General features: G+C 38.7%; 1 protein-coding gene across 5 annotated transcripts in view; it reads left to right on the top strand.

Annotated features, from left to right (window-relative positions):
- Positions 1-25,201, top strand: part of LOC106084006 (bifunctional heparan sulfate N-deacetylase/N-sulfotransferase) — a 575,726-nt gene that overhangs the window by 168,876 nt on the left and 381,649 nt on the right. For all 5 annotated transcript variants that reach the window (XM_013247393.2, XM_013247392.2, XM_059361288.1 and 2 more), the window contains one exon: positions 13,886-13,945. The gene's annotated coding sequence lies outside the window, so the exon portion shown is untranslated. The remainder of the gene's footprint in view (positions 1-13,885; positions 13,946-25,201) is intronic.

The raw sequence follows: 25,201 nt of genomic DNA, 5'->3' as shown, positions 1-25,201 counted from the left end.
ACTATGACAGAATTATCATAATAAATTGATAAAAATTTTCCTTTTCTTGTAAAAGTTATGCGCTTCACATCATAAATTTCCGATGCAACAAAATTACGAATTGTGATGAACATTTTACAGAAAATTGAAAAAAAAAATACATAAATTTTTTTTTTGTTTTAATGTTTTGGTTGATGGTTTTAAACATTAAATCCTTAAAAAAGGAAAAAAAATTTAAAAATTGAAAACAAAAACAAATTTTTTCCTCCACTTACAAAGTTACCATTTTCTACAAACATTGACTTTGATGAGGCATAACTATGTGCTCGCAAAGCGTAGCACCCTTTTCAAACATTCATTCCTAGACCGAACACTATCATATGCCGTTTAAATCATTCAATTGTTTTACCCGGTCCAAAGGGAATGATTTTTGCAACGAAAAACCTCAAATCGAGCCACTGTGCGTTGATCCAAATTCTCTTGCAAGATCACCATAAACCATGAATCATACATATATCGGTTCTGACATCGAATGCAAGGTCCACACGTTCCAATCAAAGAACCCAGAGCAGCCGAACGATATCCGCTTGATGTTGGTCATGCGCCATATCGATTGGTCCTTCGAATTGATATCTTCATCCCCTAAAAGCTGCAATTGTCATGCGATTTGGTTGAAAATTTACATGTGGTGTTCTATTACGACCTCCAACAACCTTGCCAAGAATGGTCCAAAACGGCCTATAACCAAATAGACCCAGTTCCCGATTTGGCATCTGAGCAATTGGAAGCCGCAATTATAGTCTGGTTGGCTGCAATTTTGTACGTAATGTACAGTGTTGCCGTTTTTGGATGTGAGTGAAGATAAATTCCGAATTTAACTAGTGGAGACACAAACCACTGACTTAACAGTCCTCTGTTACTGCCATTAGCAGAGCACTGTTAAGGAACTTTGTAGGCAATTAATTAATAAAAAAAAAGGATTTGTTCATAAAAAGGAAATATCAAAACACAAAAAAACCAAAAAAAGATCTAGAAAATAATATGGTGATCGAACATTAAAATTTAGTTCCCTCAATAACCGCAAGACGTACTAACAAGATAAAGAAGATTGTAAAATTGATTGATCCACTGTGCACAAATGGAAAATAGTAAGGCGATGAGACCGGTCTCAAATGAGAGGTAGGGAAGCCTAGTTTCTTATACTTATGCACATATTTTCCAAATAATCGTCTAACTATCGAATTTTTCAAAAAACTTGAAAAAAATCGTTACAAGACCTCAAAAATCTATTTTGCGTGAACCACTGTGCAAAAATGAAAAAAGTTGATACTTTGAAACCGGTGTCAAACGACAGCTTATGAAGTCTAGTTTCTAATCCAAAAGGGCCTTATTCCAAATAATCGTCTAACTATAGAATTTTTCAAAAAAACTTGAAAAAAATCGCTACAAGACCTCAAAAATCTATTTTGCGTCAACCACTGTGCAAAAATGGAAAAAGTTGATACTTTGAAACAGGTCTCAAACGACAGCTTATGAAGTCTAGTTTCTAATCCAAAAGGGCCTATATTCCAAATAATCGTCTAACTATCGAATTTTTCAAAAAAACTTGAAAAAAATCGCTACAAGACCTCAAAAATCTATTTTGTGTGAACCACTGTGCAAAAATGGAAAAAGTTGATACTTTGAAACCGGTCTCAAACGACAGCTTATGAAGTCTAGTTTCTAATCCAAAAATGCCTATATTCCAAATAATCGTCTAACTATCGAATTTTTCAAAAAAAATTGAAAAAATCGCTACAAGACCTCAAAAATCTATTTTGTGTGAACCACTGTCAAAAATGGAAAAAGTTGATACTTTGAAACCGGTCTTAAACGACAGCTTATGAAGTCTAGTTTCTAATCCAAAAGGGCCTATATTCCAAATAATCGTCTAACTATCGAATTTTTCAAAAAAAACTTGAAAAAAATCGCTACAAGACCTCAAAAATCTATTTTGCGTCAACCACTGTGCAAAAATGGAAAAAGTTGATACTTTGAAACCGGTGTCAAATGACAGCTTATGAAGTCGAGTTTCTAATCCAAAAGGGCGTATATTCCAAATAATCGTGTAACTATCGAATTTTTCAAAAAAAATTGAAAAAAATCGCTACAAGACCTCAAAAATCTATTTTGTGTGAACCACTGTGCAAAAATGGAAAAAGTTGATACTTTGAAACCGGTCTCAAACGACAGCTTATGAAGTCTAGTTTCTAATCCAAAAAGGCCTATATTCCAAATTTTTCAAATCGGATTTTTCAAAAAAAAAAAACTTGAATTGAATTAATTATTATATCCAGAGTGGCACCACTATTCTCTTTAGCATATAAGAAGTACAACTTGACGAAAACACTGAAATAGCTTTTTCTATTCATTTTAGAATTGTTTATAAATTACACTTTTTCACTTTCTTTTAAAATTTAACTTTTCAGAATTTGTATGTATAGCAAGATTTTAACTTTTTTGCAAATTACAACTGTTCGCTTTGTTGATCAAACACAGATTAGAAATTGAAAAGGGTATTCGAAACCGAAATGTAATTTTAAAGATAGGAAAAAATACCATTCAATGCCAGGTAGAATCCAATAAGATCAAAATATTTGCAAAATTTGAGTCAAGTCGCGTACACAGGTAAAAACTTTACTAACATACCATCTCATTAAAAAATGCAGGCAGGGAAATTTCACTATAAAAAGTATTAAACCTGCTGATGTAAAAACTCAATACACGTGTTTGGAATCCTTCACCACACATGATCAAAATATTTGCAAATGGGTCAAATTGCTTACGCAGGTACTCAGCTTAACTAACATACCTTTTCATTCAAAAAATGTAAAAGGATTCAAAACCTTTCATTGCTTTTGAAAACCCAGGCTAGGAAAAGTTATATTAAAAAGGTAAAAAACCAATTAACTATTTACGATGTAAAAAATTCAATGCATTGAAAAACCTACATGAATGGTCATAAGAGTTCGCATAAATATATTAAGGTAATTGGGGTATTCCAAAAAGTTGTAAATTGTCTTTTCTAAAATAACAAAAAAAAGGTTGAAAAGATGGTGCGTATATTAATCCACAAATGTATAATAATTAATTAAATTCAAGTTTTTTTTTTTTGAAAAATTTGATAGTTAAACGATTATTTGGAATATAGGTCCTTTTGGATTAGAAACTAGACTTCATAAGCTGTCGTTTGAGACCGGCTTCAAAGTATCAACTTTTTCCATTTTTGCACAGTGGTTGACGCAAAATAGATTTTTCAAGTCTTGTAGCGAATTTTTTCAAATTTTTTTTGAAAAATTCTATAGTTAGACGATTATTTGGAATATAGGCCCTTTTGGATTACAAACTAGACTTCATAAGCTGTCGTTTGACACCGGTTTCAAAGTATCAACTTTTTCCATTTTTGCACAGTGGTTGACGCAAAATAGATTTTTGAGGTCTTGTAGCGATTTTTTTTCTAGTTTTTTTGAAAAATTCGATAGTTAGACGATTATTTGGAATATAGGCCCTTTTGGATTAGAAACTAGACTTTATAAGCTGTCGTTTGACACCGGTTTCAAAGTATCAACTTTTTCCATTTTTGCACAGTGGTTGACGCAAAATAGATTTTTGAGGTCTTGTAGCGATTTTTTTTTGAAAAATTCGATAGTTAGACGATTATTTGGTAAATATGTGCATATGTATAAGAAACTAGGCTTCTCTAGCTCTCATTTGAGACCGGTCTCATCGCCTTACTATTTTTCATTTGTGCACAGTGGATCAATCAATTTTACAATCTTCTTTATCTTGTTAGTACGTCTTGCGGTTATTGAGGGAACTAAATTTTAATGTTGGATCACCTTATTATTTTCTAGATCTTTTTTTGGTTTTTTTGTGTTTTGATATTTCCTTTTTATGAACAAATCCTTTTTTTTATTAATTAATTGCCTACAAAGTTCCTTAACAGTGCTCTGCTAATGGCAGTAACAGAGGACTGTTAAGTCAGTGGTTTGTGTCTCCACTAGTTAAATTCGGAATTTATCTTCACTCACATCGTTTTTGGTAGGTTCCTACTAAAATTGGTAGGTTTTTATCTTCTTGGTAGATTGGCAGGCTGATCTCAAATTTTAGTAGGTTTTTCCAACATACACATACGTAACTACTAAGCTAATTACTGAAAAACTCGCCGGGAATAACTTAAAACTAATTCACTTCATGTCGTTTCTGTGTATTCATTAGGAGTGCAGAATAAAACCACGTATATTACGTCTCAATACTTCAAATTTCAGGAAAAAGGGCGTAAGTTTTGATGTTGGCTATAAGTGGCACGAGTGTTAAGGGATCTCTTTTGAATATCGTAAATCTGGGTAGGAAGTGTGGGTTTTGTGCGTTCAATGCCTTCAATCGGCAAACAGGCATTTGTGGCAGCTGCATAGAAATATGGCCAAATCTCGTCCACTCAACTCGGTGTAACGGCGAAAATGGGCAGTAAAAGCTGCTTTCTGAACTCAAACACTTAAATTGGGAGATCGCTTTATCCAAACTCGGCACGGTTGTTCATTGAAATTGGGGTAGAAATACGACTCTATCAACTCAAGATTTCTCATCGGAAGATCAGTATAAAGGGTTTTATATCAAGATATACAGTGGCCGGCAAAAATCTACGTACGACCCCTTTTTTTAGCTGCTGGTCGTCTTCTACAGCACAATTGAGAAATGTAATGATGCAGTAGTCATGTTTATAATTCCTTTTTTTTTTAACATGTAGAATAAAAAAATGCCCATTTTAATTCATACTTAAAATATTATGGGAAAAAAGCTTAAACAATTCTATGGCAAAAGTCAACATACGACTTTAAACTAAAATAAAAAAAATGTATTTAATCATTAAACTTCGTGACAATGACCACTTTTAATAATGTGTTGGTCCACCACAAGCTTTTATAACTGCGTGCAGTCGTCTCGGCATAGATGCAACTAAATTTTCCAATTCAGCAGGGTTTATATTCAACCATACTTCCGTAACTTCTCTCTTAGCATTTGAGAGCTACTCATTTGATGTTTTCTAATTTAACGCTGCAAAATTTCCCAAACATGTTCAATGACATTTAAATCAGGACTTTGTGGTGGCGTGTACAGCTGTCGAGGAGTTTGGTAAGGGGGCCAATCTTTGACCACTTTGGCGATATGTTTCGGATCGTTATCTTGTTGGAAAATCCAACTCCCACCAAGTTCCAAGATATCGACGGATGGCTTCAGGTGTTGTTCTGAAATCGATCCATATTACCCTCGAAAAAGACCAATTTTCCCTCTCCAGATGCAGCCACGGCACCTCAAAGTTTTACGCTGCAACCACCATGTTTAACTGTAGAAACCAAGTGTTTTGGATTCATAGCTGTATTGTTTTTTCTCCATACTTTTGCTCTCCCCACACTTCTGAAAACATTTTACTTGGATACATTTGTAAACAGAACTCGCTTCCACAAATCAAATCCTTTTTATATCCTACACCACTACTGTGATACAGAGTATTATAACATAGTGCATTTGTTTGTAACACCCAGGAAGAGAGATAGACCGAGTAATAAGTATACCGATTGACTCAGAATCACTTTCTAATTCTGTCTCTCCGTCTGTCCATGTTAATGTGTGTACAAACTACAGGTAGCAATTTTTATCCAATCGTCTTCAAATTAGGCACAATCTTTTTTTTGGCGTAGAGACGAAGCCTATTGAAATTAGAAAAAATCGGTTCAGATTTGGATATAGCTCCCATATATATGTTCGTCCGATTTGCAGTAATAATGCAATAAAATGGTCACTTGTTAACCGATTTAATGTACCACTGCTGGACAGACAATAGTATTGCTGTCGGTAAGATGTTGCTACCGATGTCCTGTCGGAGGGAGGACTGCGGGAGCCTTTAAATAGCTAACTTCAGTCGGAAGGGGGGTTCTCGTTCTTCTCCGCAGAACTAGTATTATTACAAGAAAATTATTCTAGACCCCCTTTTTAGCAGAGAAGCTACAAACTAGGAAAAAAAATTATCGAAACAAAATGGTCTATGTTACTTAACACTAAAATTCCCCACATTACTGCACATATTCAACTCTTCAAACAGTTATCTATCTCTTTGCTGTTATGAGAGATTGCGCGTCTTTACCCACCCTAAGGATAAGAAAACGTATCTGATATCCAATTGTCGAACCAAGTGCTAGGGGGACCACCCCAACCCCCAAAACACCCCTAAATCGGACATATTTGCCGACCATGGCAATATGGGACTCAAATGAAAGGTATTTGCGAGCAGAATACGAATCTGATATCCAAATGTGGGACCACGTTTCTGGGGATCCACCCCTTTCGCAAAACACCCCCCAAACAGGACTTATTTACTGACCATGGGAATATGGGGCTTAAATAAAAGGTATTTGAGTGTAGAATTAGAATCTGATATCCAAATATGAGACCAAGTGTTTGGGGGGTCGCCTCTCCCCAAAAACCAACCCCAAAGGGGACACATTTACGCCCATGGCCACATGGGGCTCAAATGAAAGCTCTTTGGGAGTAAAGCACAAATCTGATATCAATAATCGGGAAAAGTGTCTATGGCATAACCATTTGCTGACTATTGCAATATGAGACTCAAATAAGAGGGTTTTTAGAATAGAACACGAATCCGATATATATTTTCAAGGCCAATTTACTCAGTGGCTTCCCATCCCCCAAAACACCCCCCAAGCCGGTCATGTTTGCCGACTATGGAAATATGGGGCTCAAATTAAAGGTATTTGGGATTGGACCACGTATGTAGTATCAACATTAGAGACCAACTGTCTAGCGGACGTCCCACCACCATAACAACTCCCAAATAGTACATATTTGCTCACCAAGACAATTTTGGTCTTAAAGAGAGTGGAACTAAATATTCATAGTTTTTAGGGCCAATACCCCAAACCAGACATATTCGCTGACTTTTGCAATAAGGAGTTTAAATGGGATAAGAAAACGAATTTGATATCCAATTTTGAGGGCAATGGCAATATGGGGTTCAAATAAATGATATATAGATATATGAAAATAGTGCACGTTGCTGATATATTTTCCGGGCTTAGTGTTTGGGGGACCACCCCAATCCCCCAAACGCCCCTAAATCGGGCATATTTACCGACCATGTCCATGTGGTATTGGGGGGTAGAGCAAGAATTAATACCCATTTTCGGGACCAATTTTCTGGGGGTCTACCACTTTCCCAAAATACCCCACAAACAGCAATTTCTTAGTGACCATCGCAAACTAGGACCATGTATTTACCCCTTTCCCAAACACCCCCAAAGGGAAAAAAATTTCGACCATGCCAATATGTGGCTCGAATGAAAGGTATTTGAGATTAGAAAACGAATTTGATAACCTATTTTGGGGCCATGTGTTTGGGGGAGTCCTCATCCTGTAAACTCCTCTTAAGCCAATGGCAATATGGGGTTTAAATAAATGGTATTTAAGAGAAGAGCACGATGCTGATATTTTTTCAGGGCCAAGTATCTGGGGGACCACCTTACAACCAAACTTAAATTCGTAGACCAATGAATATCATGTGGGATTCAGATAAAGGCACTTATATTGTTAAACTGTTAGTCAAGTTTGCATGGTATTTCACGAAAGGATCTGTAATTGTCGAAAATAAATATTACAAGGAAACTTTTGCTCCATATAAAGTAAAAGAAGGCGCAGCGGAGCGGGCGCGGGTCAGCAAGTTATACTTAAATTTTATATCGGTAATTTCCTCTTTGTTCGGTGGTCTTGTAGCCCATTCGGAATAATGAAAGTCGATGGTAGGTTTGGAGCAGTAAAGTTCAAAAATGGAAGTGTTGGGTAAGGGGTCTCAAAAAAAAAACTGGAATAATCAATTGCGAATGAAATTGTGCAGTGCTGCCTTTCTGTTGGATATGGAGCCGCACTCTTCGACACAATTTATTGTTGCCCCGGTGTCGGAGAAGCCAATAGAATGTTGCTTCTGAGAAAGCCGTATACACGTGGACACGGGGGTAAGGAATATATAAGAAATGTGTTGGGACAATCGTAACCACTTGTAAAATTGGAGTGGCGATATTAATAGAATTTTGTCCACCTTTTCCTAGAAACACAAAGTAGGCACTCCCTATCGGTTTCTCCACACAAAAGATTGTATAATCACCTCGACTAATTTTCAAATGTCTTTTATGTATGAATAATTCAAACTAAATTGATATTGAAATATGTGCCGTATCTTCTTAACAATCAAATAATTGCCATAACACCGATTCTCTCGAAATTTGGTAGGAAGGATTTTCTTATGACTCTCGATTACTGGTGAGTTTCATAGAAATCGGTCTTCTAGAGCCACTGCAAGCGAATTAATTGACCAATGTTGCCAAAACTTTGGTGTAACGCTTTCCTCAACACCTACCACAATATCTAAGAAGTTTGCTCCAAATCGGTTCAGATTCAGATATAGCTCCCACATATATGTTCGTCCCAATTTGGGAAGTATTGTAATAAAGTGCTAATTTGATAACCGTAGTTATTACAGTTGGAACATGTTTGCTCTAAATTTGATACGGGTTGTTTAATAACCCATCTGAAAACATCCACCTAGGTCCACTTAAATTGGTTCAGAATTGGATACTTATAGGGTAGGTGTAGGGTATTATACAGTCGGCACCGCCCAACTTTTGCCCTTCCTTACTGGTTCAATATGCTTCTGGGCAAGTGGTTTTTTGTAAGTGGTTTTTTGCGTGGACTTCTACTGCGGAGACCGTTGTCGTTTAAAGACCTTTGAATAGTTCGGGGATTTACAGTCTTATTGGATATTTCTGTCAACTCTTCGGCCAATATTGTGGCACGTACCATGGGGTTCTTGCCAACTTGTTTTAGAATAAAGTGAAAATCTCTTGAATTTAACTCTTTTGGACGGCCACTGCGTGGTTTATTTTCTATTTTGTGCGTATTTTTATAGTTATTGAATATTCTTTGGACTGTTGATTTGCTTAAATGCAATTCTTTTGATATTTCACCAAATAATCTATTCTTATTTCTATATACAAGAACTGAATTTCGCACATCAAGTGACATTTCTTTACGAGGAGCAATTGCGCTATTAAATACTTCTTATCAATCTTTAAGCAAAATTGGTACGAAATAATGGCAACACTGGTTAATGTTCTGTTAAGACCGTGCCAAGTATTGTTCAAATCGGTCTATATTTCCATTATTAACCTGACTCCCGATTAGACACCTAGAGGCTCTTGAATCCGCAATTGTTATCTGAATTGGTTGAAATTTATTTCTTTAAGTCTATGTCCTCCTTCACTAGCATAAAACACATTTTGTACTGCTCAGATCAATAGATCAAAAATTGTGAACTTATTTCCACTTTATTGTAGTTTAGTCCACTGTGCGGTGTGACTATTTGCAATGCCTTATCCTATTTATGATCCCTAAAAACCAACCAAGCAGACAGGTATACATTCGCTGTATCATTGTCGTGATCAGGTTAAAATATCAATCTGGATAATAATATGTAGTCGCATCAGGATAAGTGAACCGTCAAAAGCGTCGGATGAGTGTAATTTATTTCCAGTTAAACCAAAATGCCTAAGTGAGAGCAAGTTTTCGCATCTACGTGCTAGTTATGAGTGAAATAACTTTATTTCGGAAAACGAAAGGACAATTCAACAAATACTTCGATTAAATGACTTCCCAAGCAAAGCTATTAAGGACCTTATAAAATTCATCAAGAATAGAACAGCGAACAACGAAATTGAAACCACACCAAAAATCTTCAAGAAAACGGTGTATTGGGTTGCCCAAAAAGTAATTGCGGATTTTTTAAAAGAAAGTAAATGCATTTTTAATAAAGCTTAGAATGAACTTTATTCAAATATACTTTTTTTACACTTTTTTTCCTAAAGCAAGCTATAAGTAACAGCAGATAACTGACAGAAGAAAGAATGCAATGACAGAGTCACAAGCTGTGGAAAAAATTTGTCAACGCCGACTATATGAAAAATCCGCAATTACTTTTTAGGCAACCCAATATATTCCAGGGTTTTCGGAAAGGCTTACCAATTCCAATATATACAACAGGGAAAATTACTAGCTTGCTTTAAAAAGCCACAACACACTAAATATTGGGTTGCCCAAAAAGTAATTGCTGATTTTTCATACAGTCGGCGTTGACAAATTTTAAGCAAATTTTAAGCATTAATCGAATTGAATCGTCATGTAACTGAGCGTGAGATAGGAGAGAAGTTAAATATACCAAAATCAAACGTTCATTATCACATAAAAAGTCTTGGACTGGTGAAAAAGCTTGATATTTGGGTACCACATGTATTGAAAGAAATTCATTTAACAAACCGAATCAACGCTTGTGCACCTTATGCACCTTAAATGCAATGAATTCGATCCGTTTTTAAAACGAATCATAACTGGAGATGAAAAATGGATTGTTTACAATAACGTTAGTCGAAAACGATCATGGTATGGTGAACCAGCTCAAACCACTTCAAAGGACATCCACCAAAAGAAGGTTATGCTGTCTGTTTGGTGGGATCGGAAGGCTGTGGTATATTTTGAGCTGCTTCCAAGAAACCAAACGATTAATTCGGATGTTTACTGCCAACAATTGGACAAATTGAATACAGCCATCAAGGAGAAGCGACCAGAATTGGTCAATCGTAAAGGTGTCATATTCCACCAGAACAACGCTAGACCGCACACAACTTTGGTCACTCGCCAAAAACTGAGTGAGCTTGGCTGGGAACTTTTGATGCATCCACCATATAGCCCTGACCTTGCACCATCAGGCTACCATTTATTTCGATCTTTGCAAATTTTAAAGACGTACACATACTAGCACAAGAATCCAATCAGAAAAGACGATTTACATTAGAAATGTTACATATTATTAACACCCCTACAGACAAACGTATGAACTTTAAGAAAGACACAGACAATTGTGCTCAAATTAACGGGAATTTGGTACAAAAAGTCAGACTTCAGAGAGCTTTAGTCGAACTCGTGCGCTGTAAAGGAAAAGTCGATTGTTTTGTTCGAAAATGTAATTCTTTTCAAATGTTTAAATGTTTTTTTACATTTTTGTAAAATTACTTGTTTGTTAAATTTATAGTTTAAACCTTGATGAATATCGCCGGCGGTGGTCGAAATATTGTTAAAAATTACAAATACAACAATTATATAAAACACCAACACGTGTTCTTGTAAATTATTCGATGACCTCGAGCCAAACCAAGAAGACAAAGTTATGAAATAACTTTATTTGAAAATAGTCATTAGTTCCTTATAGGCAACCCTTTTTGAGGTGTAAACACATTTCCAGTTACGCGGTATTTTACTAACGTGATTTTTGTTTCACATAAAAAACTAATTTGGCGTGTGAAAATTATTAAGCAGTATTTTCAGCTAAGCGATATTTCCCAATTGCATTAATAGGCACCCAAAATTAATGGTTCCTCACATCATGTTTTACTTAAGTGGGATTTTCACCTATAGGGAACTCCCTATAGGAAACTCTTTTGCACTAACGCAATTTTAGTTTCACATAAAAATAAAATTTGAGGTGTAAACACATTTCCAATTAAGCGGTATTTTCAATTGCATTGATAGGCACTCAAAATGAATGGTTCCTCACATATTGTTTCACTATAGAGAGATTTTCACCTATAGGGAACTCCCTATAGAAAAGTCTTTTTCACTAACGCGATTTAAGTTTCACATAAAAATAAAATTTGAGGTGTAAACACATTTCCAATTAAGCGGTATTTTCAGTTTAGCGATATTTTTCTTAAGTGATATTTCTCAATTGCATTGATAGGCACCCAAAATGAATGGTTACTCACTTATTGTTTCACTATAGAGGGATTTTCACCTATAGGGAACTCCCAATAGGAAAGTCTTTTTCACTAACGCGATTTAAGTTTCACATAAAAATCAAATTTGAGGTGTAAACACATTTCCAATTATGCGGTATTTTCAGTTTAGCGATATTTCTCTTAAGTGATGTTGTTGTAGCAGTGTGTTGTACACCGAGGCGGCAGCCTTTGCCGATGAAGGTTGTACGCATCGGGCAAATCCGGTGCGTACAACCGGCTGCCATGGGATTTTCTCTTAAGTGATATTTCTCAATTGCATTGATAGGCACCCAAAGTGAATGGTTCCTCACATCAAGTTTCACTTTAGCGGGATTTTCGCCAAAGCGAATAACAGTAATGATGTTTCGACTGTAGAGGTTGCAAACTCACAATACCTTAGGTTAGGTTGAAAAGAGGGTGCAGATATTAATCCGACCCATCCCACTATGGCCATACACCTAAGCCAGTAATCGGCTTGTTGTGCGCTCTAAAAACTATAAAGTAACCTCTAAAAAGGAAATTTTATGTTAGGATTCCCGTGCTACTTACAAAATCCTTAATTGTTTTTAATACCACTCCCCTAAGTTGGTTCATGTCTGATATTGTGTCTCCACCTAAGTACCGGTATCTGTTGGACGCGAAAGCCGGGCAATGGCAAAGGAACTGCTCCAACTTCTCTTCATCTTCCCCGCATGCCCTACACATGCTATCACTTGCCGCACCGATTTTACACAAGTGAGCTCGTAATCCTATGTGTCCCGTTATGATACCAATAGCTATACTGACCTCCTTCTTGCTTCCTTTCAGCAATAGCCTCGTTTTCTCACGATCAGGATCCCCCAGTAGCACTTTCGCCGTCCTTCCGACCGTTTCGCTGCTCCACAATGTTGCATGCGCATTCGTCGCCCACTCCCTTAACTCGGACTGCGTCGACCCGAAAGGCTTCGGGTTAACCAAGTTTATTGACGGCAGTCCTCTGGCCTTCACCGCCAAATCGTCTGCCCTTTCATTTCCCCTTACTCCGTTATGGCCCGGCACCCAAACGATGCGGATTTACCATCCTCAGAGAAGGCGTTAATCTCCTTCTTACACTGCAAGACTGTTCGTGATCTAACCGTCCTGGTTGTTAATGTCCTTATGGCAATTTTACTGTCGGTAAAGATGTTCACACTATAGGTCCTCGCGTTAGCACTACACCACTTCACGCATTCCGTGATCGCCCGGATCTCCGCCTGCAGGACCGTATTATGGTCAGGCATTCTAAAACAGATCTCAGTCCCTGTGTTCTCAATGTATACCCCCAGGCCCACTCTGTCCTCTGGCTTTGATCCATCCGTGTAACATGATCTTCCAGATGGCAATACTAGGGTTCCGTCAATCCAAGACCGTGCCGATGGCAGCAGTGCCTCGCACTCGATTTCAAGATTCATCTCAGGTAACCGATCGGAAACCTCTTCTCTTCCTTCCAGGTTTCCTATCGTCGCCTCGATTATACCGCGATGGTATGAGCTGCTCCCATCCTCAATCCATTCTCCCATCGCCTTAAGTCTCATAGCCGTAGTGGCTGCCTCATACCTAATCTGTATGTCAATGGGTCGGATATCTGGAATAGTCTCCAGTGCCTTAGTAGCCGTGGTCCTCATCGCTCCGCCTATGCGAAGACAACCTTAATGTATGCATGATTTTCTAGCAGAAAACGCTCCTTAAAAAGTATATATTTTTTTAATCCTTAAAGAGTAAAGACTTTGCAGAAGTTCTGAACAGATTTTTGCAAATCATAGTGCTATAAGTACCAAGTGTACAAAGTGAAAAAAATACAGATACTTAAAATTAATATTAATAGTTTTTAGAGCGCACAACAAGCCGATTACTGGCTCAGGTGTATGTCCATAGTGGCATGGATGCTCTGCTTTGCGAAGCTAACCAGGTTTTGGCAAAATATGCTAACAAGCTATTCTTTTCCTTTTTAATTGCAGATTAATGCATACTCTTGCATTCGGATCCCAAAGAAGGCACATTCAACAAAACCCTAACTGGTAAGTCATTTGGAGTTTTTCACTCACACACAGACATGGTAGAAGGGAATTTTTAATATGAGGAATTTTATGAACTTATTTACCAAGGGGTATTTGAAATTCTTTAAGCGTTGCGTTTAAGATGTAATTTTAGATTTTGGATGTTGTCTTTTGAATATGTTGAGGTTCATTAGTCAAAGTGATTGCCAGTTCGATATCCAGATGCTGCTTGGGTGTGTGCGTGTGTGTCGTATCTACATGTAGATGTATGGCTCAACTTGGTTTGGTGTCCGTTACTTTAAGTAACGGTAAACTAGATTTCAATTACCCAATTGCATTGAAAAATAAACAAATCATTTGATGTTAGCCACAATACCACAAAGTAAGAAAAGAGAGTAGAGTTCGAATGTAACAGAACCCGACTCAAAGGATATGCGATTGCCATCATCATCTTCATCGTTATCACGACTACCATAACCATAATCATCATCATCATCATTAGCATAGTTATCAAAGGCGTAACAGTCCTTAGGAACTCACACACATGGTCAAAAATTTGAATCCTGGTAACCTTGCCTGACTACAGACATATCATGTGTGAAACGTGTGGGACTGGTTGCCAAGTTTCGGTGCCGTATTAGAACGAATTTGTAAAACTTTGTTACATTCGAATTGTTTTGCCCAAAAGCCCAACTGAATATTAACAACCAGGCAGGCACTGCTAAACAAACGACTGGTTTATCAGTCTGTTTGTTTTGTTGTTGTTTTGGCCAACCACCCATCCATGCATCCTTGCCACCATATGCTGTTATTGAAACAAGGCCCCCAAAAACGAAAACAACTTTGCCAGGAGTAAAAGTGACTGTAAAAAAAAACAAATGCCAGCTAAGGAACTGAAGGAAGTTCCATGGTGTTTTGCATGTGATTCTGAAAATATGGATTAAGTGAAGAATTTAAGGCTAAGCCAGGAGAGAGAGAGAGAGAGCGAGGAAACAAAAAACAAACAATCCTTAAATGTTTGGAAATTCAATATTTCTTAGCCCTCGGGAAAGTTTGGTGACATGGCAACCAAATAAACGAGAATCACAAAAACAATGGAAGCAACCACAGCACTGCCCAGCTCAGGGACATGAGGTGATATTCCTAATACACTGCCGCTCTTGGGGAATTTGTGCAATAACTGAAATGTGTTATCCTTTGCAAGCGGCCATTCCCTTTGCAATACTCCCAAAAAGAAAGAGCTTTGTTTTACTGTTCGAAAAGTTTTATTTATTTTTGGGTTTTACCGAACAGGTATGTAGGTCATTTTCCCACAACAATAACAACAAAAAAATACATCACCCGGGGGCGATGAGATAAATGTTGCAATTAATATTCAACTGTGAAATCATGCAAACACATCACAACAGATGATTGTCTATTATGTGGCCGTAGCAATCATGCTGCGGAGTATTACCTGTGGGGCACTACAATAAATTTAACATTAATCGACAGTAGTTATGGGTTTCTCGGTTTTTCAATTTAAGTCAAATTTGCTGGAATTGTGGGTTTAATGCTATACACCGGTTGTGGTAACATAATTCCTTACACTTGACAACTGGGATAATACTTTGTTATAACCCCTACAAATTTTTTCATTTGTTATTCACAAATAAATGACGAGAAGCAAAAGGTCTTAAAAATAAAAGTACGGGATTTTAAATTTAGATACATATCCGTCTTGATCTAGTACACGAATCAAATTAAATAAAATTAAGAGATTAAAATGAAAGACTATAAAAGTTAAATGAAAGGTACATAATTGGGGATATAATTTAAATGGTTCTAAAAGTTTTAAAAATTCGGCATTACAAATTTCAATTAGAAATAAATTTAAAGGAGGAAAAAAATCAACAAAAACAAGTAAAAACGTGCTAAGTTCGGCCAGGCCGAATCTTATATACCCTCCACCATGGATCGCATTTGTCGAATTTTTTCCCCGGCATCTCTTCTTAGGCAAAACGGGATATAAGAAAAGATTTGCTCTACTATTAGAGCGATATCAAGATATGGTCCGGTTTGGACCACAATTAAATTATATGTTGGAGACCTGTGTAAAATGTCAGCCAATTCGAATAAGAATTGCGCCCTTTGGGGGCTCAAGAAGTAAAATAGAGAGATCGATTTATATGGAAGCTGTATCGGGCTATAGACCGATTCAGACCATAATAAACACGTATGTTGGTGGTCATGAGAGAATCCGTCGTACAAAATTTCAGGCAAATCGGATAATAATTGCGACCTCTACAGGCTCAAGAAATCAAGATCCCAGATCGGTTTATATGACAGCTATATCAGGTTATGAACCGATTTGAACCATACTTGGCACAGTTGTTGAATATCATAACAAAACACGTCGTGCCAAAATTCATTCAAATCGGATAAGAATTGCGCCCTATAGAGGCTCAAGAAGTCAAGACCCAAGATCGGTTTATATGACAGCTATATCAGGTTATAGACCGATTTGAACCCATTCTTGACACAGTTGTTGAATATCATGACAAAACACGTCGTGCGAAATTTCATTCCAATTGGATAAGAATTGCGCACTCTAGAGGCTCTAGAAGTCAAGACCCAAGATCGGTTTATATGGCAGCTATATCAGGTTGTGGACCGATTTGAACCATACTTCGAACAGTTGTTGGATATCATAACAAAACACGTCGTGCAAAATTTCATTCCAATCGGACAAGAATTGCACACTCTAGAGGCTCAAGAAGTCAAGACCCAAGATCAGTGTATATGGCAGCTATATCAAAACATAGACCGATATGGCCCATTTACAATACCAACCGACCAACAATAATAAGAAGTATTTGTGCAAAATTTCAAGCGGTTAGCTTAACTCCTTCGGAAGTTAGCGTGCTTTCGACAGACAGACGGACGGACAGACGGACGGACATGGCTAGATCGACATAAAATGTCACGACGATCAAGAATATATACTTTATGGGGTCTCAGACAAATATTTCGAGTAGTTACAAACAGAATGACGAAATTAGTATACCCCCCATCTTATGGTGGAGGGTATAAAAATTATTTATATTAAATTAGATATAAACAAGTGAGGTTAGGTAAGGTTTAAGTGGTAGTCTGCCATCAGACTCACTAAGACGTTTTCGTCCATTGTGATACCACAGGAGCGGAAGAAGGAAGATGCCATCTAGTTCCTACCGTTGAACCATCCAGATCGCTTTAAAAAGCCCAGTAACATGCGAATTTTCACATCCGCTAAATCAGACAGGTTCTCAAAAAAATTAGAACCTAAAGTGGAACTCCTTCTAACTGCTAGTGCAGGACACACACACACAGAAGGTGTTCCTCGTGCTGGCAACCTTAAGTCTGTCAGCATGTTCAGTGGCCTGTCATGACGGACACAATGATTGAGACGGCTGTTCTAGCCAATGACAGCAAAGAAGTAGACCTCTTCAAGTCTACATGAGGCCACATGGTTTTGGAATGCTCACAGCCCCCTCTTTGTGAACATCTATCATTTGTTTCCCTTCGGGCCTGGTCTTAAAAACTTAGCTTACATGTCGCTCGACGCATACCCACAGATTCCAGTATCCCTGGAATGTGTAAGGTAGTTCCTAGTCTCGCAAGCTCATCCGCTTTACAATTCCCTGGGACACCCTCTATGGCCCGACACCCAGAACAGGTGAATTTTGAACTGTTCAGCCATCAGAAATACCTTCTCCAGGTATTTAATGTCGGCTGTCTGAGAATATAGCCAGGTCGGGTAAGCTCTTCGATATGACCAGTTCTAGATCTTTAGAGTACACCCCAAAGCCCACCTGGTCGTTAAGTTTGGAACCATCCGTACAGAAGTCTATGTAACTAATGTTTCCAGAGATATCGTAGTTCCAATTGGTTCTATCAGGAATAGTGGTACAGTAATTTTTATCAAAATGCGGCTCAAGTAAGGTGTAATCCACACTGCCTGTAATATCGGATATTGTATCAAGTATAACCCAGTATCCGTGGACGCCCAATGACCAATGAGAAAGCTCCCGGTGGCCTCACGACAGTGGTCGCAGCAATTTGGGTAGCCACAATGCCCAGAGGCATTCGATGTGGCATTAAATTCAGTGAATCAGATGGTGTCGTCCTCAGTGCGACTGTGATGCACAAACAAGCCACCCTTTGGATCCGGTTGAGTATTGAGCAGTAGATGGACTTTTGAAGCGCCGTCCATCAGACCACAACACCATATAGCATTATAGGTCTGGCAACTGCAGTATAAACCCAATGCATGACACGCGGTCTAAATCCCCAACTTTTGCCAATGGCTCTTTTGCAGGTGTATGGGGCCTTTCTTTTTCATTCCAAAATGTTGGATTTGAAGTTCAATTTCCTGTCCAGCAAAACGCCCAAGTATTTTGCGGTTTCTGTAAATGAAACATTCTCTCCAACCAAGAAGACAGGTTCCACTGTAGGCAACTTGTATCTCCTGCTAAAAAGAATTACTTCAGTCTAGCACGGATTAATACCCAGACCACTTTCGGTAGCCCACTTTGGTGTTGCACGTAGAGTTTCCTGAAGTATAGCTCTTAAAGGGCTGGGAAACTTTCCCCTAACCGCATTTGCCAACGTCATTAGCATGCGCGACCACTTTCTTCCAGAGACAATAACATAGTGATAATGGCTATATTCCAAAGTAGAGGAGACTGTACACCTCCTTGAGGTGTCCCTTTGCTGACCCATCTCTTTAGATCCACAGATCCCAAGCCTGCCGTAATGCATCTTTTAGTAAGTAAGTTATTAAGTTATTAATAAACTTTCTTACGGTAGAGGTGATACCTAGAAACTCCAAATCCTTCATGATTGACGTCGGTTTTACATTATTGAAAGCACCTTCAATGTCAAGAAATGCTACCATTGCATATTCCTTGACAGCGAGAGAACCCTCTATGTAGCCGACTAGGTCGTGAAGGGCTGTTTCAGTGGATTTGCCTTTACTATATGCATGCTGGTGCCGCGAAAGGCGATCTCCAGGGATCTTTGCCCTAAGATATGTTTCTTTCAATCTATCAACAGTCTTCAGCATAAAGAATGACAGACTAATAGGACGAAAATCTTTCGTCTTCGTGTGGTAGGGTTTTCCTGCTTTCGGAATGAAAATAACCTTAGTGTCCCTCCATCCCACAGGTATATATGACATAGCAGAGTATATCTCAGCTTGTAATTCAACCGGTGATACATCATCAGGGCCTGGCGACTTAAAGGAGTCGAAACTTCTTATCGCCCAAAGGATTTTCGGCTCAGACACAATTTCACTAATGGCCTCCAACGAATGCATATCAGTGACAACCTTTTTGTCGCCACGTTGTCCGTTGGAGAATTTCCCGGGAAATGTGTGTTTCCGCACTAGACATTGACCATACATTCTCTGACTTCTGGATATACCCCACTGTAATAGGTTCCGAGGATGAATCCTTCACGGAGCTGCAGAATTCTACCCAGGATTTGTTCTGAGCCTTTCTCAGCTCGCCTTTGTATTTTCTTAGCTCAGTCTTATAGACGTCTCAATCGTGTGGTGTCCTTGTAGCTTTCGCTCTGTTGAAGCGTTTTCTGCAATCCTTCCTTAGATCAACCAGCTCTGGGGTCCACCATGGCGGTCGCTGTTTGCCCTTGGCTTGGCACTAGGGCATGCTAACACAAACGAGTCGTTCAGGTCCTGCGTGATCCGCTTGACCACTATGACTATACCCTTCGTAGTTTCCACTTCCTTTTCTAGTCTAGAAGGGATAGTGGTGCAGAATTTGTGCCGAAATTTATCTCAATCTTTCTTCTGTTTAGCCGAGGGACCACTACTCCAGTATTTTCTCCAAAGCTAAAACTAATATAACGATGACCAGAGAAGCTGTGGTCATCCAACACTTCCCAGTCGCATATTCTTCCACTTATATCTTCCGGTATAAAGGTAATATCTAGTACCTCCTGCCTGTTCCTGGTAATAAAGGTCGATTTATCCCCTTTATTACAAATCGCCAGATTGCAACTTATAATAGATTCAATAAGCAGCTCACCCCTTTCGTTGACATCCGAACTTCCCCATATCTGATGATGTGCATTAGCATCACTTCCTACAATGAGGCTTTTCTTCCCTACAGAAGCAGCTTCAACCAGCGACTTAAGGTTTGAAGGCGGCATTTCTGAATCGTGTGCCATATATAGGGAAGCCAGCCGGTAATGAGACTTGTTTATTTCATGGCTGGCTACTACTAAATCTTCAGTGCTTAGCGGCGGAAGAAGAAAAACATTTAGACTACCCTGTGCAAGAATACAGGCTCTGTGTCTCCCATTCCCCGTACCATTCCCCCTGCCATCAGCAGGACCTTTAGTGCCACCGAAGCGGCCTTACAATGGTGGAGATTTATCTGTAGAAACCGGATCATAGTCAGGATTCAGAACTTCCACCACTGTTGTGTTAGCCTCGTCTTCTTTCATTGTCATTATGAGCTTCCGTACGCATCCAGGGGCAGGTGAGAAAGCTGTGGAACCACTCTTCCTCAGGACACTGGGTACTTGCGGTGTGGACGATTTCTCCTTAGATTCTTCACTAACTGCTGCTGTCGAAGTACTTTTTGAGTTCCATGCTTCCCCGCTGGCGTGCACTTTGAGCCCAATCCAAATTTGTGACCCACCCACACAGGGCTTGTCGATTCCCGTTTCGATGCCATCCCCTCCTATCACGATTGTGACAGGGGGATTTTCAGTCTCCTGCAATCCGCCAGACTTAAGCGATGTGGTGGATAGTTTCTCAGGCAAGTGTTCAGCAACAACTGCTGAGTCGTCTCCTGATTCCCCAACCCCACCGCTTCTATAGACCTTCAGTTTCAACTTGTTGAATCCGTAGGATACAACCCCTTCAGACTTGTTGAGATCTGCGAGACAGCCGGAGATTAGTATGAATACTGCAAGTCTCCGGTCACCATCAGTCTCTTCCAATCTACCAATCTTCCAGTCGGAGGTTCAAAGATTGGGATTACATTCCCTTAGTCGCTTCAGGATCTGAGGGAATCCTTGGTATCCAAGCATGCGCCATTGGTCGAGAAGGAATATCTTCCTTCTTGACTAAATCTAGTGCTGCACCTGGCCAGATCTCCCCAATCTTTGTAGCGCCCAACGATACATTTCAATGGAGCGTTGATCGCCGAAGGCAATTAGTTTGTATTGGCCTCGATACCAGCCTGCATCGTCACAAACTGGAGGAGACCCAGGAAATTCCGCAAGGACATCGGAGTATACTGATGACAGTCCATTGAAAATCCCACTCCATTACTACGTATGCAGCCCTTTTCCTAGCGACATTAGCAAAGGTTCTTGGACCCATTTTACTGTTGTTCGCCCTAGTTCTTTTAGGCATGGGATGCCCTCCAGGTGACCGCAGCCTTTTGGCTGACTGCGATGCAGTTTCCGAATCTAGACGTGTAGTCTTGGGGGAAGCCTGTGCAACGAATTCTCGAGCCCAATCTAACGTTGTTGTAAACAATCCATTTTTCATCTCCAGTTATGATTCCTTTTAAAAACGGATCGAATTAATTGCGTTTAAGGTGCATATCACAAGCGTTGATTCGGTTTGTTAAATGAATTTCTTTCAATACATGTGATACCCAAATATCAAGATTTTTAACCAGTCAAAGACTTTTTATGTAAAAATGAACGGTTGATTTTGGTATATTTAACTTCTCTGCTATCTCACGCTCAGTTACATGACGATCCAATTCGATTAATGCTTTGATTTGGTGATCATAAACTTCGTTTGGCCGACCTGAACATGGCTCATCTTTAAGTGAAAAATCTCCAGAACGGAATTTGCGAAACCAATTTTGACACTGTCTTCCTTTTAAGGCTTTATCACCATACACATCTCGTAACTTTTTAGCAACCTGCTCCGCGTTTTTTCCTTTACGGAAATAATAAAGTAAGATATGACGAAAATGCTCCTTTGTGGGCTCCATATTAAAATTGACGCCAAACAAACAAATGTAAACAAAATTTCGCGCACTTTTTTTCTAAAGCAAGCTAAAAGTAACAGCTGATAACTGACAGAAGAAAGAAAGCAATTACCAAGTCACAAGCCGTTGAAAAAATTTGTCAACGCCGACTATATGAAAAATCCGCAATTACTTTTTGGGCAACCCAATAGATTCGCTACTTCTCACAGTATCAATTTGATTTGGATTTTCCAGGTCCACACTATTTTCAAGATGCAAAATTTTAGCTTAGTGTATTTATTTCACTCCAATTCACCTCACTGATCTTATTTTATAAATCAGAATAGTCGATGTTCTTGAAGTCACGATTAGAAATATGATCAACCTCTTCCTGTACAGTGAAATCATATGCCAGAAAGATAAGGAAAAACATGGAGCAGATATCTGATCGTAGAGTAGGATAATGCTAGGATTATGTGCAAAAAACAGATCTAAAAGGGTATTAGTGGTGGCCGAAATTGCATGGTTACGTTAGCCATTCTCGTGATCATTTATAGACTGGGCAGTTTCAAGGTTGAAGTACTGTTAGATATTTTTAATAATTTAACACTTGACGTTATTAGCCAATAGTTTAAACATTGCGTACGAGAGAATGGATTGACATCTGTATGTCTCGGAGCATCTATACGACCACATTTTTTGGTGTGAAAATATTTTTTATTGACTCAAATGAATTTCAAAATCTATTCACTTTTGCCGTGATATGACCACCTTTTGCATCGACTATTAACCTGAGTCGGTGAAAGATTAGCGATATTTGTGAGGTACCATGCTATGTAAAAACTTCTCCCCAAAGAAGTATCGCACTGCGCCACGCCGTTCAGACTCAGCTATTAAAAGGAGGTACCTTATCATTGAGCTTAAACTTGAACCGGACAGCCCCCACTGATATGTGAGAAGTTTGCCACAGTTCTTTAATGAAATGTTATTGGGCAAATTTGCATTTGCATGTGGGTTTTCTGAAGGAAGTTTTTCTTAGAGTAACTTTTAATGCTATTAGCTTAAAACGTTCCTTAAATCGTCATCGGATAACTCAATAGGAAGGCTACTATGTCTGCCTCTTATGTGGTCATTCGAAAACAAACTACAGACCATTTATCACACACGGTCACAGATGTTGTAAATTTGTTAGCAAATGAAAAATGGTGGACGAAAAAATCTGTGCGTCAGCCGAACATACCCGCACGACCATTTGTGTTAAATGAGATTATACTCCCGGTCACATTTTGATGGTTCCTTTTAATGGTGACCAATTTATTGGCCATCGTAAGAAGGACACATATGAAACTGTCATCTAGTGTGAATTGTACAAAATTAAAATTACTCAGAAATAAAGCTGAAAATCGGTCAAAAAAAGGAAAATCTCATCGGGTATGCTTATTCCTTAACAGCAATTGGGCCCATTGTTAACAGACACTTTTGTATTGGGAGACAGGCCAGTTCTTTACGACGCAGTTTGGATTAAGGACTAACGAGTTTTGTTCCCTTTGCAATTAAAAACATCATAAAAGGTGATATTGCAGTGGTCCAACTGGCTTCTAGAGGATTTTCATTCACCTTTTTTCGGGAAACTCCTTTTTGTGGTAGTCCTGTTATTACTGTTGCCATTGATGGTAATATCGATATCGATATTTTCTCTTACAGTTGGATTATGTTGTTTGCTTAATTTTCTTGTGCTTTTTTCACAAAATGAATAAAACACCATGGGCCGTTTCATATTTTGCACTATCTGCAGTTTTTTGTTGTAGAAATATTTGGCAAATTGGATTCTCGCTTGATCAATTAGTTTGAATGAGGAATGGAAGAGGTTTCGTGTTGGAAACAACACTCAAGGTCGAGTGCGAGGCTCTGCTGCCGGCAACACATTTTTGGATTGACGGAAGTCTGGTATGGCCATTTGGAAGATCATGCTACACAGGTGGATCAATGTTAGAGAATAGAGTGGACCTGGGGTTCTAACCAGAGACTGAGATCTGTTTTCGACTGCCTGGCCATAAAACGGTTCTGCACGCGAAGATCCGGACGATCGCGGAATGCGTGAGGTTGTGTGGTGTTAACACGAGGACTTCGAGTGTAAACATCTTTACGGACAGTAAAATGGACATAAGGGCAACGACAACCAGGACGGTAAGGTCACGAACAATCTTGCAGTGTAAAAAGGAGACTAACGCGTTCTCTTAGGATGGCACGAGTAAGGGGGAATGAAAAAGCAGACGATTGGCAGTGAAGGCCAGAAGACTGCCGTCAATAAACGACAAACACGCATTTAACACTGTGGAACAGCGAAACGGTTGGTAGGACGACGAAAATCGTATGGAGAGATCCGGATTGTGAGAAGTCGAGGCTATTGCTAAAAGGAAGTTAGAAGGAGGAGGTCCGTATAGTTTTCAGTATCATAACAGGATTCATAGGACTACAAGATCACCCACACAGATAAAAATAATTTTGAAAAACAACAACTTTGGTCGAAAAAGCGACTACGAAAGTTGTTAATTTTCCTGCAACAATTTATTTTGAATGTCAAAGACCCAAAGTACAAATTTGTTGTTGAAAGGCACTCTTTGCAAGCCAACATATAACAACAACAACAATATATATATCCTTAAACAAGGAAAAAAAACAACCATCTAAGCAGCCAACGCATTTGCTTTGCCTCGGGTGTTGGTGTTTTAGTTTTCTTTGTTCGGCTCGCGCTGCTTTGTCTCGTTCGTCTCTCGGGTTGCACTCTCAGTATTACCCTTAAAAACAAATTATAATAATTTTGTTATAGAACTCATTATCTCATGTTTGGTAGTCTTGCACGCATTCTCTAGCCACCAACATAATCAATAAGTGCTGCTGCACGGTAATAAGTGTCTCTCAATTAATTAAATTAAAAAAAAAAAATGTAAAAACCACTCTAAGCAGCTTTTTTCTGAATACGAAATTCATATTTTTTATGCCGAATTTTCTAAAATAAGTTTAATGAAAAAAAAAAAAGAATATTTTTTGGCCAACCGGGGGACTCGACCCTGGGTTTGCAAGTCATGAATGGCATGGGGGTTTTGTGCTCTACAGGGTAGCACGCCTATATTTACAACTACCTCAACTAAGGAATTTGTTGAAAGTCAATTAAATTTCAATAATTTTGTCTGTCAAGTCTCTTGTAGAGACTTATTTAAGTACTTCAACAATTAAAGTCTTCAGCTCTATGCTAAAACCCGTTTAAAGTTTCACATACAAATTTGGATTTGGTAGT

Source organism: Stomoxys calcitrans, chromosome 1 (assembly GCF_963082655.1).
Source record: "Stomoxys calcitrans chromosome 1, idStoCalc2.1, whole genome shotgun sequence".
Lineage (NCBI taxonomy): Eukaryota > Metazoa > Arthropoda > Insecta > Diptera > Muscidae > Stomoxys > Stomoxys calcitrans.
The sequence above is the reverse complement of the archived record's forward strand: the minus strand, read 5'-3'. Positions and strand labels throughout refer to the sequence as shown.